The sequence below is a fragment of the Ambystoma mexicanum genome, chromosome 10 (assembly GCF_040938575.1).
Source record: "Ambystoma mexicanum isolate Mex_15411 chromosome 10, UKY_AmexF1_1, whole genome shotgun sequence".
Taxonomy (NCBI): Eukaryota; Metazoa; Chordata; class Amphibia; order Caudata; family Ambystomatidae; genus Ambystoma; species Ambystoma mexicanum.
The window spans coordinates 544661508-544682158 of NC_090932.1; positions in this window are offsets into that span (position 1 = coordinate 544661508).

Here is a 20651-nt window from a genome sequence, read left to right on the forward strand (position 1 = left end):
ACGCCATCAAATGCCCATGCGACATGGTATATATCGGCAAGACTATCAGACCCGTAAAACAAAGGATTAACGAACATAGGTCCTGTATCAAGAACCAAGTGCAAGACAAACCTCTGGTTGAACATTTCAACAAAAAAGGACATACCCACGAACAATTCTCCTGGACCGTGCTACAACAGCTCCAGCCACAACGACGTGGAGGGGATATCAATCTGGCCCTCACCAAACTGGAACAAAAATGGGTGCATAAATTGGACTCTGTACGCAACGGTTTAAACATAACCGTAGAATGGAAACACTTTTGAGACACTCCTGCCACCCAACACACATGTCAAATAGCCTTCCTTTACACTAACATGATGTGTTATTCCGACTAAATTGAAAATGTATGCATGAATAGAACTTGCTCTCTCACTAATTTGTTCCATTTTCTGCTACCAGGGGACGGAAATTGTGGTTTGACATTGCTATTTCACTGTAAAAATGCATGGGCCAATAGCTTCCACGTCAAAAACTCTTTTGCTCAAACAACCTGTGGATGAAAATGCAGTGAATTGAACTTGCTTCCTCACTCAATCTTTCCACGTTTGCAACCAGGGGACTAAAATTGTGTGTTGACACTGCTATCTCAATGTAAAAATGCATGGGCCAATAGCTCCTACGTCAAAAACTCTTTTGCCTCAACAACTTGTGGATGAAAATGCAGTGATACTTTGTCCTTTTTATATCAGTACCATGCTAGTGCTGACACCAGCTGTCATGTTTGTGCCAATGCTTTTGAATATTGATTGTCAACGATGTCACACTGACTGTCACCGGTTATGGTTGATAAACGTCCACCATTGATATCTCTGCCACTTTCGACAGACACTAGGGAGCCTAGGCCCACAATGGCCAATCGACCCAGGCACCTTACATCCAGCGCACCCCCACGCGCTTTTAAAAAAAAAACGTTAACCATGCTTTATAAATCATCCGGCATGGTTTTCATAGCTTTCACCCTTAGGGGCTACCTCTCCCATGATGCCCTGCCGCACCAGTAGTCCATACCTCCGAGTACACTCCTCCCCCCACCCTCCTTCCTTTCAAGTGATGCGCTATTGGGTAAGACACTGACCATGATGTGATTGGTTCGCTCGGCCGCCTCCCACACCAACCGTGCATCCCCATTGGCTGAACGTCAGCCTCTAGGAACGTTTATAGACACAGAAGCCGGTCTCCCTCGCACAGCACCACTGTGAGCTGAGGGCCCCGCGAGCACAGAAGCACCAGACGCACTGCGGTAAGTTGCTAGGGTCCTTAACCTGTGTTACTCTATTCTATGTCGCAACGCCTGCATTTAGTAGCGACTTTCAAGTACGGTCTTTTTATAATTAACCATGTGCTTTCGCCCACTTACAACTGCAATCAGGCACTATCCACTAGCTTCGATTAGCATTTTATGGCACTCCTACTCCAAGGCACCTCTAAAGCTGTTTGTAGATCCCGCCTCTAGCACCACAATTGTGCACATGCAGCGTGCATTTTGTTCCATAGACCAGAACGCACAGTTTTCACGTTGCACCAAGCATAGGACCGGACGCTTTCAGAACCAGATATTTTAACATGGACCACACCGTTTCACTCATGCGTCACCATTTCACACCTGGTGGTCTACCAGGCATTCTGCACAGGCCTGCATCACTGTTGCACATCTTAAGTTACGATCTACGCACCAGAGAGGATACACTACACCTGGAGCCATACCCACTTGTAGAACCACGCCACTCCACTTACCTCCATGGATACTTCACGGCCCACCGGAACTATTTGCCGAGTTTCACATAGTATACTTCTTCACTCTATGGGCACATATGGACTACTACCATGGCAAATAGGGGATACAGACCCCTGGCAGGATTCCCTCACCACTACCGAATCCACCACTTTGAGGATCATTTTGTCATGATCCTCCCTTGTTTTCCTCTCAGATTTGGGACCCACCCTGGCCCATTCCAGTCTGCGGGACCCTGAGAGACGTCGGCCTTCAGGACACTTCGGCCTACTCTTAAAGTGCAACTTCGCACTAGCAATCCAGCAATTATATGAGGATTGTCCACAGCATCCTACTGCTATTGCAGCAGCATTTAAGCTGTTTTTTTGATACACCATGTGATGTATCACCACGGCACCACTCGGCCAGTATTGAATACTATTATGAAACAGTCAATTATTCTCTCAGATCCTGACAGATTCTTTTAAACCTACCGATTCTACGGACAGCACCACAATTGGTGTCCCTCCTGATGAAGGCCAGCATATAGAGAGGCTTTAATCAAGCCCTACTTGGCCGAAACACACCTGTGTCGATCCCCGTGACACAACTGTACCATCCCCCTCTCGTGTATGTTTTGTAAAGACTGTTGTGTACACCTTGTGTGAACCAATCCTGGGACCATCTTAAGTCTCAGGTGCACTTCCCTTGCATAGTAAGTTTTTTCTACCTCGTCTGTCTTTGGAATGTGCCTCCTTGTGGAGTTTTGACCTCAATACCTCTGAGGCCGACACTTACCCGTGTTACCATCGTTCACAATCACTCTTGTCCGTTTGTTTTCTCAAAACTTTCGTGCTTATCGAAAGTACTGTAAAGTAAATTGTAAAATCAACCAAAATGCTCTGTGTCATTATGAAATAAACATACACACACAGAACAACTTTATGGCTTGTAGGATCTTTTCATCCTGATTATTTTCTTCTTTTACATGTTCCCACCTGGGTAAATCAGGACTCTGCCAGGCGCCCTATATTTTTTTACTTGCTGTGCGTCCAAGGCATTTTATGTCTCTTCTGCGATGCAGCAGGTTCACGAAGGTAGAGTGGGCGGTCCCGCTCCCTTCCAGTTTGCCTCACAGGCACCAGACTCTGGCCAGGTTGCGCAGCGCCTCCTCAGATCTCAACTCGGTCTTCAGTGGGAGTGAGCGCCCAGCTGACCTCACTGCACTGGTCTGTTCGCTGTTGCTTCCTTCTGGAATACGTGCGCACCAGCCCGTCAGCCCCGCAGGCAGAACCCCACGCAGGTACAAGCACAGCAAAACCCTGCGATCTGAGCATATGATCTGTAATAGCCAGTCAACCGCCGTCCGACGTAGCCCCCAACTGCAGGCACACCGATAGTGCTTTCAGCTCACCAGCCGCTCAGAATGCATTGAACGGCACAGCCGCGCCACCACTCCCCCCCTTCTTCTCAATACAGTGTGGCTACGGCCGCCATCTTCATTCCGACCCGGCCAGGTTTCAGGATGCTTGTTCTCCGGCAAATGTAGTTCAATTGCAATCGGGATCACCCCTCCTAGCAGGGCGTCGATTTCCCCCACAGGCTGATAATCTTGTTTATGTTGTGGGGTGTCGATTGTCTCCAAACAAGAGGATCGAGGTAGGATCTTGACAGGAGCTCCGTGAGTTCACAGCTCACCACATGAGCTCAGGTCCCACCCCCATGTAGACTTGATATAATCATCCTGGAATGGAAATGACCATTTCGATCTCCACCGCAGAGTGGCCCAATTTCCTTGGAACTGTCCTCGAGTCATGCATGCTGGAAGGTAAATAAGACATCTGGCATCGTGTTCTGGAACTTCTCTAGACATAAAAGTTTGGGCAGCATTCATGGCATAGGGTATGAGAGCACAAGCGTTACAACTCTCCTTAGACGTTCTCTCCTCCACACTTCTCATGTGTTGATACCACATGTTATGACCCAAATGTGCTGCATTGTCCAAGTATGTATTCATCCCCTCATTATCTTCCCCTACGCTTTTCCTTCGTCTCCCTAACAGAATGGTTGCAGCCAATGGAAACAACTCTAAAACAGCTCTACTATGGGGAGACAACGCAAAGGGTTTTGGCTGATCAGTAATGGGAAAATAAACAATAGTTCCTGAAGTGGATGGAACTATAAAAGTTTCTGTCTCTGCAGAAATACTAATATAATAGTGACTGTGAAACATGAAGAATAGAAAGATAAAAAGTGTGGTCGTGCAGGAATACGTGATACACCAAATCATGAGTAACCACCCTTTGTGACATTTCACCACTTTTTGTTCATCTTCTAGTACTACATCATCTTCTATATTTCTCATTGTTAATACACTTTACCAAATTGATTTTTACTCTTGCAGTTGTAATTGCTGTTCAATAATTGCGATTAGCAATCTTCTAATCACTGGCCCATTTTTATAATACTGTAAAAAAGTGCGAACATCAACGTTTCTTCTGACAAGAGCAGGATAAGCTTGAAGGATAAATATAAAAACAAAAGCACAAGCCAATGCACATCGCTATCGGACAACACCATGGAATTCAAATACTTAGAACAGATATGTACCAAGAAACGGGTCTGGATACTGTGTACGTTTCCAATTGGGAATTATAAATTGGCGCATAGGCATATCTTTAATACTATATCAAAATTCTAAAATTCATTTTTCAAGATTCCTGTGACTTCCAGCAAGGTTTGCACTCCTGCTATAATATCTATAAAGAGTGTCCGATTGAGTCCCAGGTTTTTTTTTTTATTTTTTTATTTGTTTATGGTTCAGTTACAAAAATGTAGAACCTTTACAAATATTTAAAAGATAACAGTCAAAGATGACATATTTACATTAACAGTTTAGCAACTACGCCAGAACCAAACATAATACAGTTAACCCTAACAATGAAAAAACAAAACAAATCCTTGAAAAACAATTAAACAAAAAAAATATGAAAACGAATAAAAACAGAGCACGAACATACAGAGTCAACATTTTTAAAACTCCATGTCTAAGAGATTCGGGCAAATCCGTAGATAATTCAAACATAATCATAAAACGCAAAAAGATGCACCAATTAGCATTTAAAACATTCTTCAACATCTTAAAAGGGGAAAAAAAGATTTCCGACTTTATAAAACAAGTATTGACATACCAAACCAAGTAGCAACTAGCGATTGTCAAAAGAAACAAGTTCCAATTCTATGTATTTGCAGAGGCTGACTAATTCAAATATTAGTGGTTTGTGTGAACCCTGCATCATTCTAACCCATAGAAATTGCAGACAATCCTCGTGATCAATATTTACAAATTTCATTAATCGGTTAGATCTCATAGACTTAAAATGGGGGCACTCCAATATTAAATGTTTCATTGTTTCGTAAGGTTCGGTACATGAGGGGAAACGACATTTGACCGGATTTAAGCCTCCTTTATTATTCCAATTCGCAGACCTTTCCCTAGTATGGTATAAGTTCAATCTATACCATATATAGGCTTTTCTGGTATGATTACAGGGGAATAGCACAATATGCGCGTATCTTAGGACACGTTGTTTCACAAAAGCACCATATTCTTTATACAGTTTGTAGGTTGCTATGCGATCAATAGTAAGGCACCAATAGCGTTCAAAAAGCTTCTTTTTGGCAAACGCTGGGCGCTGATTAACATCCTCAACAGTAATACACTAGGCATCAAGTAATTGTTGCATTTACAGATGGTATTGATTAAAAGACAAGGAAATGGAAGAGCCCAACCTGCTTTTCATGTCTTCATATAACGAATTCTTTGGCGGAAAATGAATTTTAGCATAGTTGGACAATTGTCTCCATTTCCAACGACACGATAATGCAACGAGACCCAATTCATGGCGTATAATAGCATTCGGGATGGACATTGGTAAATGCATGGCCGATTTCAATAAGGAACCCTGTAAGGAATCTAAAAATAAACTCATATCGCATAAACAAATGTCTAATGAATACAGGATAACGCTTTCAATTTTCAATGTCATGAACTCAATCATCGGTATGAGTGAAAATTTACAATATTTCGCAAGGATTCTTTTAAGTTGGGAGGACAAAGATCTGGGCTTATTTTTGATCAACTCGGTCCATGCTTTAAGTGAGTTTTGAGCTGAAAGGTTATATCCAAGATATATTGCGTTGGTAATACAAGAGACCTGGGTTTTCATAATCTGCCATTGAAAGTTTCTAACATTGGACTGTATTCCAAATTTCATTATGGCAGTCTTTGCCGGATTTGGTGTGAGATTGTGGGCTATTGCAAACTCCTCAAAAAATAATAGTTTTGTTTGGAGCCCAGCAGGAGTAGGGTCAAAAATAACTATATAATCTGCAAAAGCTACCCATTTAAGGCAGATTGTACCAAATTTTACAGAAAACAAGTTGTTATGGTCCCATTCCTTATCTAAGTCTGACAAATGCAAATTAAAAAGAGTGGCCGCAAGGTTACAACCTTGCTTAAGAACAATTGAGGTTCTTATTGGCATGGTAGTTCTTCCATCAACTTCAATTTTTATTTTGTAGGATGTATTAGAATGCAGATTATTGAGCCAGTAAATTAGAACAGTTGGAATACCCATATTCATCATCTTTTTCCAGAGGAGATTGCGTACAACGTTATCAAAAGCCGACGTCATGTCGATCATTGCAATATAAAGAGGGGGTGAGTGCTTTCTAGTAGAGCCTGCTATCACATGTGCCATAAGTGCAGCATTAAGTGCGGTACTCATTTCTTTCTTGAAACCTGTCTGATTTTTGAATAAAGACTTTTTTCATCAATGAATTTCTGAAGATCATGAAGAAGCAGAATAGTGAACAGTTTCGCATCTGTATCAATTAGGGAGATCGGCCGGTAATTGCGTGGTGGAGTAGGATCGCCCTTCTTGAATATCGGAACAATGTTCGCAATTAGCCAAGATGATGGAAGAATTCCTGAATTAATAATACCATCAAATTTAGATTTTAATATTACAGCCCAGAATTGAGGATCAGTTTTATAGAGGCATGGTGGAAAGCCGTCTGGGCCAGCTGATTTAGAATAGGACAATCTCGAAATTGCCCATCTGATGTCTTCAGTTGACCATTTTAAGCGGGCGATCATACTATAGCACAGCAGTACTTCAGGTTCCGTCTTAAACTTTAATGGAAGTTGGAATTTGGTTGTAATATAATCATGCCATACTTGATCAGCAATACAGTTCGGCATGATCGACACAACACTTTTATTGTCGCTTTTCATTGTACGCCAAATTGTTCGAGTGTCATGCGACACTATGGCTTTCACTAAGTCACAATTCTCCCGATTGTACTTCAGAATGCGGGCATGTCTTAGATTCTGCTTATATACGTGCAAGATTTGATTTTGCATGTTCTTACAATACATATATCCAAGACCGCACTTCCTAAGTTGTCTTAATGCCTTATTTCTCTCTCTTTTCAGCATTTTACAGAGAGGATCAAAAGGATGGGAATGATTATTATGCAAATATTTTTGGCCCAAAAAAATAATTGCCTTATTGATCAAGTCAGTGTACGGAATAATTGTTAGCGATTCTAATACTGTATTTCGATAACCAAGCAAGTGCATTTGTTGTGTAACATACCTAAAAAATTGGTGGCACAGACCCTGGTTCCATCTAATGGATACTTGCGGACGGTCAATCTCAACAAGAGCCAAGGTTGCATCAGTCGTCAGCAATTGGCAAATTAATTTCAAAGTGCAAGATATACGGGTGTGGTCACTATATAATACCTGGCTGATTTCCAAAGGGCCAGTAAGGCAAGATAAATTGTGAGTCACATATATGAAATCAATCATAGTACTTCTTGTACCACGGGCCCATGTTATTTGCAACATCATATCATTATTGACTACCGTATCCATGTCCCAATCTCTTAAAAGTTCTCTAAATTTCGCACCCCTGATACGAGCCAGTGAGGAAGACCTCAGAACTCCAAGCGTACTAACATCTCTACAATCACAATTGAAATCCCCTCCTAGGATGATCTCTAAATCTGTATATTTGCTTGAAATAGTTTCCAGACACGTGTTGAGTTCATCCAGCATGACATCTATCATCATAACCACAGGATTCCAGTATAGAGTAATTATGAGAATCGGAGGATACTTCACCAAGTTTATATGCAGAAGTACACCTAATAAATTTGCTGTATCCCACACCTGCGTACACTGTGCGTTTATAGAGTTATTAATCGCAATTGCAAGACCTCCAGAGGGTCGGCCATAACAGGATTATTTGCAGGAGAACAGTGTGTAGAAAATCCTGGTAAAATGAAGGAATCAGTTTTCATTGTTTACTGCAATAAAATGAAGATCGGTTGATTATCGGCCGGGAGTGAAGAATGCCATCTCATGAGATTGGCATGGCCACATGTATTCCAAGAGAGGATCTTTAGTTCAGTACAATTAGAATGCTATGAAGTTGATAACGGAGCTTTAGAGCCAAGAATAGAAAAAAGCATTGGTTCGAGCCACGGCATCCCTTTCGATTTGGCTACCAAGTTCAATAACTCATGAATCGCCCGGTCCGTACCAACATCAGTCATATGATCAAGGTCACTACTCCGGGAGATTTCAACAACAGTAGGACTAAGAAATGCCAAAAAGTCCTTTGCACTTTTTTCAGAATCATAGGTAGTTAAAGTAAATCCTTCATTAAGTATTTCACCACAATTAAACCAGATGAATTTCATGATAGCCTCAGAGCTCAAATAACAAATGGCTCTGAAGTTATTCGTGCTGGCCATAGAAACTCTTGAAATGTCTCCCGATTTAACCATTCTAAGTTGGGGTATCCGTGCAAATAAAGCCAGAATGAAAGATCGATAAATATGCATATTAGATGTTGACAATTTATCACCCTCAAGGCCTATAATGTGGAATGTTTTATCTACCGATTGAGTCACAGTCCAAATGCAAAATCTGCATTTATCAGTTAGTTGATTCATCTTTCGTCTTCTTCGTCATCGAACGGGTCTGCACAAATTATTCTTCTTGTCTTGCTTCTGATTTGGCAATGGTGGGAGGTACGGTCTCACCTTTGTAGGGTTTTGTATCACTCAAATGAAGCCAAGCTCGTCTGCCTTGAACTTTTACTGCTGAGGGAGTTATATTTTCAATGATAAAAGGGCCATGAAACCGTGGCTCATGCCACTTTCTGGTGACATTTCTGATCAATATGGTGCCACCAATAAACAGTTTAGGTGTTCATAATAGTTCAGTTGATCCGGTTGCTGAATGGTTTTCATCTGTGTTCTGAGACCGACCCCCTTGGCGCTTGAGTTGATCTGAAATTAGAGAGATGCTAGACATCATACATTTGTTTATAAAAACAATTTTTATTGGTTTTTACAACATACAGAAATCAAAAACACACCCGACAGTGTCAGTTACGAGCTTCTCAGCATACATTTACGTGTCTTTACTACTGCCATCCACCCACCCTCCCCACTTAACTCGAGCTTGCTCCACTGCCCTTCCAATTGTCATTCCTCCGGGGGCACTTTCCCTTCAGTGCTCCCAGAGGTGTCGTGTTCGCTTGGACTGGCTTGGGTGGACCCCGACAGTGTGGCCACCAGTTCTCTACATGCTATCCGTGATCCCTCTTTGTCTTCCTCCCCCATGTTGGCACCTCATACCATACTACGGTTTCCGCTTCAGCCCATTTTAAGAGATCATGCCACCACACCTTTATCCTAGGTCTATGGCACATTTTCCAGCCCATAGCTATTCTGCGTTTGGCTAGAATATAGACCAAATCCTTGAGTTTGCACACGTGTTTCAGGTTACGTGGTCTGGTGAATCCTCCTATCATGCATGCCCACACGGATTCCACCGCTAGCTTAATTCCTTTCTCAGGTAAGCAAAGAGTAACTTCACCCCAGAATTTCCCCACCTCCGGGCATGCCCAGAACATGTGTATCATCCCCGCGTTCACCTCCCCGCATTTGGGACATGTTTGTGTCTCTGTGCTCTTGAATCGGGCGATCTTTTGAGGGGTCATGTACACCCTATGGGTTACATATAGTTGGATCTCTTGTAGTCTCACATTCCTGGACACCTTTTTATGCTATCTCTGTGCTCTTTCCCATTGCCCATCGTGCATGGGTTCCCCGCGTCCTCCTCCCACTCCTGTCTCAGCTAGGACACTTCCTTTCCCACCCTGGACATCACCAGTTTGTAGATCCGGGATACCTCATGCCCCGCTTCCGAGATGTCGTATATCATTTCTATGGCCGTGTCTGGTTGTTCTTCTAGTTCTGTTTCGGACCATGTCTCTCTCACCCGCATTACCACTCTGGTGAAACTGATATGTTGCCCCGGGTGTACCCCGGTTTCTTCGACTAACGTTTGGAATTCCAATGCTTTCCCATCTCGCCACACATCTCCCAGTGTTGCTATGCCCACCGGCTCCCAATGTTTGCGAATCGTCTTTCTTAGTTGCTCATCCACTCCCCGCAGCGTCACTAGTGGCACTTGCAGGGAGCATGGAATCGGGTTATCCATAGCCTGACATGCCTTGCGGCATGTCTTCCAACCCAATTCCAGCAGCTTTGATCGCCCTTTTAACTCTGATTTGAGTAGCCATATCAGTTCTTTCAGGAAAAAGGGGCACATTCATCCCTCAACATTCTGGATTCTACTGTTGTATCTTCCGTCAGCCCCTTAGCTACATACTGTAGCTGCCCGGCCAGATGGTATATCTCAAAGTTAGGCAAATTTATGCCCCCTCTATCATACATGTTTTGAAATTTCCATAGGGCAATCCTATTTCTAGGACTGGGCAGGACAAAGACTGATATGCGGGGACATTTCTTCTCTGTGAAAAGAACAGTGAGCTAAAGACTTGGTTGAGACTTTCCCAGGGGCCATCCACCCAAGAACAAGTCAATGGGCTGTGTTTGTGCTGGTAGAGAGTTTCCCAGACCCCCCTCTGTTTTGCATACCAAGTAACTTTGGGTCTCACCCTAAGTTACATGGGGAATCCAGACGTGGACCCCTTGCTCACTGCTCTTAGAGAGGCACAGCTTCACCTCACTGATGATGCCCAACTAGGCTGAACCACGTGTATGGGGTTGCTGTGGTACTCTTGTTCAGAGGAGAATTGCCTAGCATTTCAGTGCTGGACTGCCGATGGGCAGGACAAAGACTGATATGCGGGGACATTTCTTCTCTGTGAAAAGAACAGTGAGTTAAATACTTGGTTGAGACTCTCTCAAGGGCCATCCACCCAAGAACAAGTCAATGGGCTGTGTTCGTGCTGGGAGAGAGTTTCCCAGACCCCCCTCAGTTTTGCAATCCTATTTCTAGTGTTGTGCCAAATAAAGCCTCTACATAAGCTGAAGTTTACCAAAAACGCGTCCGGGCAACATATATGGGATATTTACGAAAAGGTGTAACAGCCTAGGCAATACCACCATCTTCAACAGTGCCACCCTCCCTACCATGGCTAGGGGGAGTTTCGCCCCTAAGAACCTCATGCTGTTTTCGATATTCTCTACTGCTTTCTCCGTGTTATGTTTGTGTTCATCTTCTATCGCGTGATATATATTGATCCCCAAGTATCTAAATGTTCTGGTCTCCCAGAGTATCTGTAAAACTGGTAAGTTTTCTTGTCGGATTCCTTCGTATCTCCTTAGGGGAAATATACATGACTTTTTGGGGTTGACCTCTATGCCGGAGAGTATCGCGTATCGCTCCATCACTTCCAAGATATATTGCAGGTTTTCCTCCGGGTACCTCAGGTACAGCAGCACGTCGTCTGCGTACAATGATATTAGGTGCGGCCCCCCCTTGGTGTAGACCCCCATCCCCTCGTATTGTTGTCTTAGATAGATCGCTAAGGGTTCTAGTGCTAGGATGTACAGCATCAGAGACCATGGGCAGCCTTGTCTAGTTCCTCTGCTGAGTTGCCATTTGTCTGAAATATTTGCTCCCGTTTTAACTCTGGCTAGTGGAGAGCTATACAACAGTTTCACCCACCTCAAGTACCCGGACCCCATTCCATATTCCTTCAAGGCTGCCATCAGCCAAGGCCATCTTACGGAGTCAAAGGATTTCACCGCGTCCAGCAAGACTATTGCTATTTTACTTGGGTCGCCTTCTGCCTGTTCTATGACGCGTTGAAGCCTTCTATGGTTATCGGATATACTTCTACTCGGCACGCATCCGGTCTGATCAGGGTGTATGAGTTTACTTATTACCAGTTTAAGTCTGTTTGCCAGCACCACCGTGAGGATTTTACTATCTTGGTTTAGCAGGGATAGCGGTCTATATGACCCATGGTCTGTGTTTGGCTTGTTGGGTTTGAGAAGCGGGATGATTATCGCCTCCCTAAGGGATTCCGGTAGTCTCCCTGTCTCGGAAGCCTCATTTAGCATTGCCAATAACGGGGAGAGTACCTCCAACATGTATGTTTTGTAAGACTTGCTAGGGAGCCCGTCTACCCCTGGGGCTTTGCTAGTGGGTAATTGTTTGACCACTGTTTCTAGCTCCTCTAATGTAATTGGGGCATCTAGGTTCTCTCTCTCTTCTACACTTAGTTTAGGTAATCCGATATCCTCTAATGTCTCCCTTATCTCTTGCACCTCTGTGTCTCCAGCGTCTTTGTATAGGTTTTGATAGAATTTAAGAAATCCCCCATTTACGCTCTCTTGGGCATCCCATATTTGGCAATTTCCTCCCTTTATCTCTCTTATCGCTGATCTGGGCGTCTCGTTCTTATATAGCCATGCCAGCAGCCTCCCCGGTTTATCCCCCCATGCATGTTGTCTTTCTATGTATTTCTTATAGTTTAGGTTGCATAGTCTCTCCCAGTACCCGCCACATTCTTGTTGTAATTGGCTCATAGTTTCAGCGTCCTCCTGTGAGTTGCCCTCTTTACCCATGATTGCTTCTAGTTTCCTTTCTGCCTCATGTAACTCACGTGTTATGCCACTTTGGAGCCCTTTAGATTTGGATATAGCCGCACCCCTCACCACCACCTTAAATGCCTCCCACAGAGTACCCTCCGATGCTACGCTACCGGTCTATTCCCAAAATATTCTATTATTTCCTCCCTCAGGTTCTCACGGAATACTGTATCATTCAATGCTCCACGTTGGGATCTTGGCTCTGCGGGGCTGGTGTCACCATGTTAGGACTAAAGGTGAGTGGTCCGATAATACCCTTGCTTTATATTCCGACCTCACCATCTCTCTGGTGAGTTCCGGATTGGCAAACATATAATCTAGTCGTGTGTACAACATTTGTGGAGCTGCATAGTGAGAGTAGTGCCTATCGTTTGGATGTTGCTACCTCCATATATCTTCCAGCTGGAAGTCTCCCAGCAGGGTCTTTAGGGTTTTGGCTGCAGGAGTGGGCCTGTCTAATTTCATATCTGATCTGTCCACCTTAGGGTCCAGCGTGCAGTTAAAATCCCCTCCCAATATAACCGCGCCTCCTAGGTGTGGGCTGATTTTGCTATACAGGGCCCTGCAATAGGCCACTGTATCCTGATGTGGGGCATATGTTAATGTAAAAGGACATTTGTACCGCACACTATCACCACAGGAGTGGTCCCCTGGCGCTCTGGTGACTCTGAAAGAGGAAGGGAGGTGGGGGTTAGTGGGAAGAAGCTGGAAAAGTGCAAGAGAGCAGTGATGTGCTGTTGGCGGCCTCAGCCCGGGGGGGTCCATTGGCTGGGCCTGGGGTGTTTTCGGCCGGTAGTCGTCGTGTACTGTTGTGCGAGTCTATGTGTGTTTTTGTTTTGTTGTTGCAATGTAGTGAAGTGTGTGCGGTTTGTTGTGCTGTAGGTTTGTGGTTGTGTTTGGTTTGGAGTTTGAGAGGTGTATGCAGAGGGGGGAATTGTTATTGCAATTGGTTAGTTGGCTGGTCTTACGTAATCTCCCCAGGTGGGGTCCGGGAGCACCCCTGCGCCTCTGTTCTGATCTGGGTCAGTCGGGCCTTCAAGGTCCCTTTCACATCTGGTCCCCACCTTCCCCAGCCTCCCTCGCAGCGCTACCTGTCTTCCCTTCCCACTCGTACGGCTAGTGCACCTGCCAATGTCCACAGCTCAGATAGTGTGGTGATAGCCAATATCCCGATAATTCCACCACACTGTGGTACCTGGTGGCAACTAAGGGGCGAGTGCGGGTGTTGGGTGGGAATTAGGGTGGGTTGTTGACTCTTTGTCCGTGGGTGTCTCTTGTGTTCCACTCTAACCGGCGTGCATCATCCAGGTGCCGTGGGAGCTTCTTCACATAGGGAGTTGTCCACAGTCGGTACTGGGAGTTTTCCGTGGCCACTCCAGTTTGGTCATCCCTTTTCCTTTCTGTTTCGGCTTTCAGTTTGAGTCTGTGGTGTTGACGAGCCAGGTTTTTAGTAATTTTTGGTGTTTCCTATTTCTTTTGGGATGTTGTTCCAGGTTTTTGCGGCTAAGTGGTAGAAGGAGGTGCCTCCAAGTTTCTTCTTGAGGTATTGTTTTGGTTCCAGGCGGATTTCGTTGCTCGACCTGAGGAGTCTTGTTGGCTTGTAGATTGTTATTTTCTTTTGTAGGAATTCTGCTCCAAGTCCACTGATTGCCCTGTGCGTTATGCACATTGTTTTGAAGGTGATGCAGTGTATTACTCGGAGCCAGTGTAGTGTTTTTAGGGCAGGAGTGATGTGTTCTCTTCTTGATAGTTTGAGGAGTAGTCTGGCTGCTGCATTTTGCATCCATTGTAGTTTCTTCAGGACAGGAGTTATTCTGGTATTCCGAGGTAGAGGCTGTTTGCATAGTCGATTCGTGACATGATGAGGGCGACGAGAGTGAGTGTTTTGTGTGTGAAGAAGAGGAAAGGTAGGATTCTTCTTGCCATGTGGAGGAGGAAAAAACATTTCTTGACTGTTGCATTTGCTTGTAGTTCTAAGGTTAGGGTGTTGTCCATCAGGACTCCCAGATGTTTTACTACCTTAGATGGTGATGGTGCGGTTCCCATTTCCGTTGGCCACGTGTAACGCTCACCTGATTCCCGTAGAGGCGCCGGTCTTGACTGGGCGTATACCGTATCTTCAAAGGTGATGTGTAACACACGGCTGGCTCTTTGGGCTGGACCTCTGTGCACTGTATGTCTGACTCGAAGGGTAAGATGTCTGCAGATAGAAAATATGGGATTAAGGAACTGGGTTATTGAATGTCTCTCTCTTCTTCCCTTTCTCTTCTCCTGTAGAACCCCAAAGGTTAACGCTCTCACCTTAGGTAAGTGAACGCTGTGCTCTCCATCTGCCTCGGGGCAGGGTGCTGTAACCAGTTTCTTCACTGGATAAGGGGAGCAGGCCTCTTGACTTCAGAGGACTGCTGTCCGTCGTTTACTGCACGAACGGTAAGTTTCGAGTAATTCTAATGTCTTTAAAGTCTTTAGTAATGATTTATCTTGTTTTGCAGGGTTCCGGCGATGGCGGATGACGGGCTGAAGTGAGTTGAAGATGGAGCCCGTGTGATGAATAGAAGCGCCTGGAAGCACGTAAGTAAGCGCTTGTTGCCTGCTTCACGATGCGCTCTAACTGTCTTTTTATTTTGCAGGTACAAGTTCGGAGCGGCTGCAGGGTGCCGGAATACCCACTGGGTTAGATGTGGAAAGGAGTACTGGCACGTGAGTATTAAAGTTCCCCAATGTCTTTAAACGCACCTTGTTTTGTCTTTCAGATGCGGGATGCAGCGCCGAAGGCCTCCGGAGCGTGCGAAGAGTTGGTAAGCTTTTGTCTTTCAGATGCCGGAATGCAGTGTGAAGACCTCCGGAGCGCACGAAGAGTAGGTAAGCCTTTGTCTTTCAGATGCCGGAATGCAGCGCGAGGCGTTGGTGACAGCCGATGGACCAGGTAAGTGAAGAGCTGTCACTGAAGACCGTAATGCTAACCTGTTCTTTCTTGTCTTTATAGGTGTTGCTGAAGACTGGATTCAGGATGGTAAGCCTTTTTCCTTAGGCCCAGGATCAGATGCAGAAGACACGATGAGCGTTCTGCTGCAGAGGATGCAGAATAACGCAAAGCAAGATTCATCCATCGGGTGTGGTTTAAATAGCCTCCTGTAGTGCTTAGGTGTCTCCTTCCACAGCCACGCCTAGGTAAGAAAAGAGTTCCTGCTTTCCAGAAGAGTTCCAGTGTTCTGAATCTAGGGAGTGGCTCCTGCCCCACCCAACAGGAAAAGTAGTTCCAAACAGAAGAGAATCAGAGGCTCAACTGGCAGGCAAGTAAGCAGCATGGTCTGCTGCAGGTAAGTCCACCCAAGCATTATGAGCCCGGCGCTTCCAGCGCTGGGACTGGGCATATTTATGAGCCTGGTGCCACTGGCGCCAGGACTGGGTCCAAAAGGTCCCAATTGGGACTGGTTGGCACTCGGAACCTGGGTTATGGATCTGCTTCCAAGGGAGTTGGGAAAACCCTGACCTTTTGGAAGCAGAGATCATGACAGTACCCCCCCTCAAGGCCCCTCCCAAACCGGGCTTCTCCAGGGGTTTTGGCTTGTCAGGAAATGTTCGGTGAAATCTTTTGATTAGGCGAGGAGCGTGGACATATTCAGCAGGTTCCCAGGATCTCTCTTGGGGGCCGTAGCCTTTCCAGTCAATTAGGTAAAATAGTTTAGATTTGGAGATCTTGGAGTCCAGAATGCTTTTGACTTCAAACTCGAGTTCTCCATCAACTAGGATAGGTTTTGGAGATTTAGTTAGTCGGGTTTGAGGTTGCACGGGTTTTAATAGAGAGACGTGGAAGACCGGATGTATCTTCATGTGCGGGGGCAAGTCCAACTTGACCGCTACTGGGTTTACTATGGTAGTGATGGAATAGGGACCAAGGTATCTTGGGTTGAATGTGCGTGGCCCTTTTAGAGGTAGATATTTGGTGGATAACCAGACTTGATCCCCTACTTGATATTGAGGGGCTTCCTTCCGATGTTGATCTGCTCCTTTCTTGTATTGTTCTTTAGCCCTTTGAAGGTGAGAAACAGCTTCCTTAAAGGCTTGGGTGATTGTAGAATGCAGGTAGTCTACTGCTGGTGTTTCAAGATCTTGGAGGGGATCCAACTCCGAGGTTCGAGGGTGACTGCCGTACAAAAGAAAAAACGGGGTTTTCCCAGTTCCCGAATGGACAGAGTTATTGTAGGCATATTCGGCTATCCAAAGGATGTCTTTCCAAGTTTTTTCAGTTTGTTGCAGCATGCAGCGTAAATACTGTTCCAGAGTTTGATTGGTCCTCTCGGTTTGTCCGTCGGTCTGAGGGTGGTGACTGGTCGATAGTCTCACATCAATTTGAGCCGACCGACAGCAACTTCGCCAAAAATGAGAAATAAATTGACTACCTCGATCCGAAATTAGAACCGAAGGAAAACCGTGCAGTCGGACGATGTTTTCGAGAAACTCTCGGGCCAGAGTTGCTGCTGTTGGCAAGCCTTTGAGCGGAATGAAATGCGCCATCTTGGAGAATAAGTCCACGATTACTAGAATCGTATTGTATCCGGAGCATGGAGGTAGATCGGTGATGAAGTCCATAGAAAGCGTATGCCAAGGGCGAGGTGGGATGTCAATAGGGCGTAAGAGGCCTGCTGGTCTTTCCTTTTGACTCTTGTTTTGGGCGCATACTCCACAGGACATTATAAAGTCTCTGATATCTTTTTTCCAAGACGGCCACCAGAAGTAGCGCTTGATCTTTTCTGAGGTCTTGGCCATACCGGGATGTCCTTCCATTAAAGAATCGTGATAACAAGAGATTACTTTTTTCTGTAAATCTGTGCTGGGTAGGTATAATCGTTCTTGGAAATACAATAAGTTGTCCTTTACTGCAAAGTCCTTTCCCTGCAGATGCCAATTCTGTATGTCTTCTGGAGTTACAAGTTGCCTGGCTTTATCCTTAACTTCCTCTATGGATTCTGTGGCGATTACACCCAGAATTCTTTGTTCGGGAATGATTGGTACAGGTTTAGGGTTGATCAAGTGTTCTTCCACTCCCATCCGAGAAAGGGCATCAGCTTTACCGTTCTTTGTACCAGGTCGATAGGTAATTATGAAGTCAAACTCGGCAAAGAATAATGCCCAACGGAGTTGTCTAGAGGATTGGGCTTTTGCGTTTTTCAAATATTGCAGGTTTCGGTGATCCGTAATCACAGTAACGGTGTGTCGGGCCCCCAGCAGATAATGCCGCCAAGCCTTAAAGGCAGACTTGATAGCCAGAAGTTCCTTGTCAGTAATCGTGTAATTGATTTCAGGAGGCGAGAATTTGCGGGACCAAAATGCCACGGGATGCAACTGATTGGTTACCGGGTCCTTTTGTGATAGAACTGCCCCCATGGCAAGGCTTGAAGCATCAGTTTCCACGATGTAGGGGAGTTCGGGGCGAGGGTGTTTTAAGATTGGTGCAGAGATAAATTTGGTCTTCAAATCCTGGAAAGCTTGTTCCGCCTCGGTAGACCATTCAAAAAGTTTGTTTTTCTTTAACAAGGCAGTGATGGGCTGGACTATTCGAGAGAATTCGGGGATAAACCTGCGGTAAAAGTTAGCGAAGCCTAACATGCTTTGCACACCTTTTACGGAGGATGGTGATGGCCATTTGAGAACTGCATCGACCTTCTTTGAATCCATACGCACTCCGCCAGGTGATAATATGAATCCCAAGAATTCAACTTCAGTCACGTTGAAAACACATTTTTCCAACTTAGCGAAAAGTTTGTGTTGACGCAATCTTTCGAGGACCATTTTCACGTGTTTCCGATGTTCAGATTCCGATGAAGAATAAACGAGGATGTCGTCAATGTAAACAACAACACACACATCTATGAGCTCTCTGAGGACATCGTTCATAAAATATTGAAAGGCGGCCGGGGCATTGCAAAGTCCGAAGGGCATGACCTGATATTCAAATAGCCCATACTTGGTGCGGAAGGCCGTCTTCCATTCATCGCCCTCTTTTACTCGTACCAAGTGGTAAGCTCCTCTAAGATCCAGCTTTGTATATATGCATGCTTTTCTGACTTGGTCCAGGAGTTCAGGGATCAAAGGTAACGGATATCTATTCTTAACGGTGATCTGGTTCAGGGAGCGATAATCTATACAAGTTCTAAGGTCTCCTTCCTTTTTTGGAACGAAGAACAAAGCTGAAGAAGCAGGGGACTTGGAAGGACGAATAAACCCATTTGCCAGGTATTGATCCAGGTATTGTCGAAGGTGAAGGTTCTCAGGCTCGGTGAGGGCATAAATTCTACTACAAGGAGGAGTAGATCCAGGTATCAGGTCTATCTGGCAGTCATAAGACCTATGAGGAGGTAGAGAGTTAGCCTGATCCTTCCGGAAAACATCTTGGTATTCTAGGTATTCGGGAGGTAACTGGGGAGTCTCTGAAGAAATTGCTGCCAGTGCAACACCAGGTGGAGGGTGACAAGTAGAGACACATTCTGGAAACTGGACCGTTCTTGCTCGCCAATCGATCAGAGGATTGTGTTTCTCTAACCAAGGTATTCCTAGAATAATCTGAAACTGAGGGGCCTTGATCACATCGAACACGATCTTCTCATGGTGTCCATCTTGACTTACTAGCTCACCTCTTGAGTGGTATGCGTTACTGGCCCGGAGGCTATCTCCGTACCATCCACCATAGTAATGACGTCCTTTACAGCCTTGGGACAAAGAGTTAGATTCATCCTCAAAACCATTTCATGATCCACATAATTGCCGATGGCACCGCTGTCGACGTAAGCTTCAATTGTATGTAATCGATCCGGATTATCAGGGCTAATGAGGACCATAGGTATCACGAAATGCGAGGTCACGGAACTGGTTTTCACGCTCGGCAAGAGGACCTCTATTCTTGTCGGGCGAGGTTGTTTCCCTACTCAGAGTTTGTAACTTTGGTAATTGCAGCTCCTACTGCCTTCTTGGCAGGTTTCACCGGACAGTCTCGAAGAAAGTGCCCTGAGTTTCCGCAATAGAGGCATAATTGCAACTGTTTTCTCCTTTCCCGCTCCTTTTGTGTTAGAGGACCTTTCAGACCCCCTATTTGCATGGGTTCCCCGGAGTCTACTCCTTTGGAAGGAGTTGGCGGTTTGGAAAATACTCGAGCATCAAACTTGGAACGATCGGCCTTCCTGTTCTGCAGTCTGTGATCTATTTGAACGACTAAGTCTATATAGTCCGAACAATCTTGTGGGGGATTCACTACTTGGGCTAACACATCTTTGAGCTCTCCACGTAGACCTCTATAAAACAGCGTAATCCTTTTGTCCTCAGGCCATTGAGTTTCCACTATCAGTCTGTTGAAAGACGCAATATAAGCCAAAAGGTCTTGATTACCTTGTCGCAACGAAAGAAGCTCATTGTCCAAGGCCTGCCCCTGTGAATGTCTTGCGAACAGTTTTTCCATACTGAGCTGAAAAGCTTGAAAATCATGGAGGACCGGATCATCTTGATTTACTAGAGGGATCGACCAGTCTGCCGCATTGCCACTAAGGTACGAAAGCACGAAAGCTACTTTAGCTTGATCAGTTGGAAAGGCTGCTGGCCGGCATAAGAAATGCAACCGGCACTGATTGATAAATACTGCAAACCTCTTTGGGTCACCAGAAAATCATTCGGGCGGAGCCAGAGGTACATTCCCAGGTAGGTTGATCTGCACTGGATTCATAGAGGATGTAGAAGGAAGATTTCCCCCAGATGCGGGTAACGGGGTCTGTCCGGCTTGTGACTGTAGCAATTGTCTAGCGAGATCATCTGTTCGCTCCTTGGATATAATCAGTTTCCTTCTTAGAGCGTTCATTTCCTGACGGGCTGCATGCACTTCTGCCCTTAGTTCCCCAAGTAACTGGGCTAGCTGGTC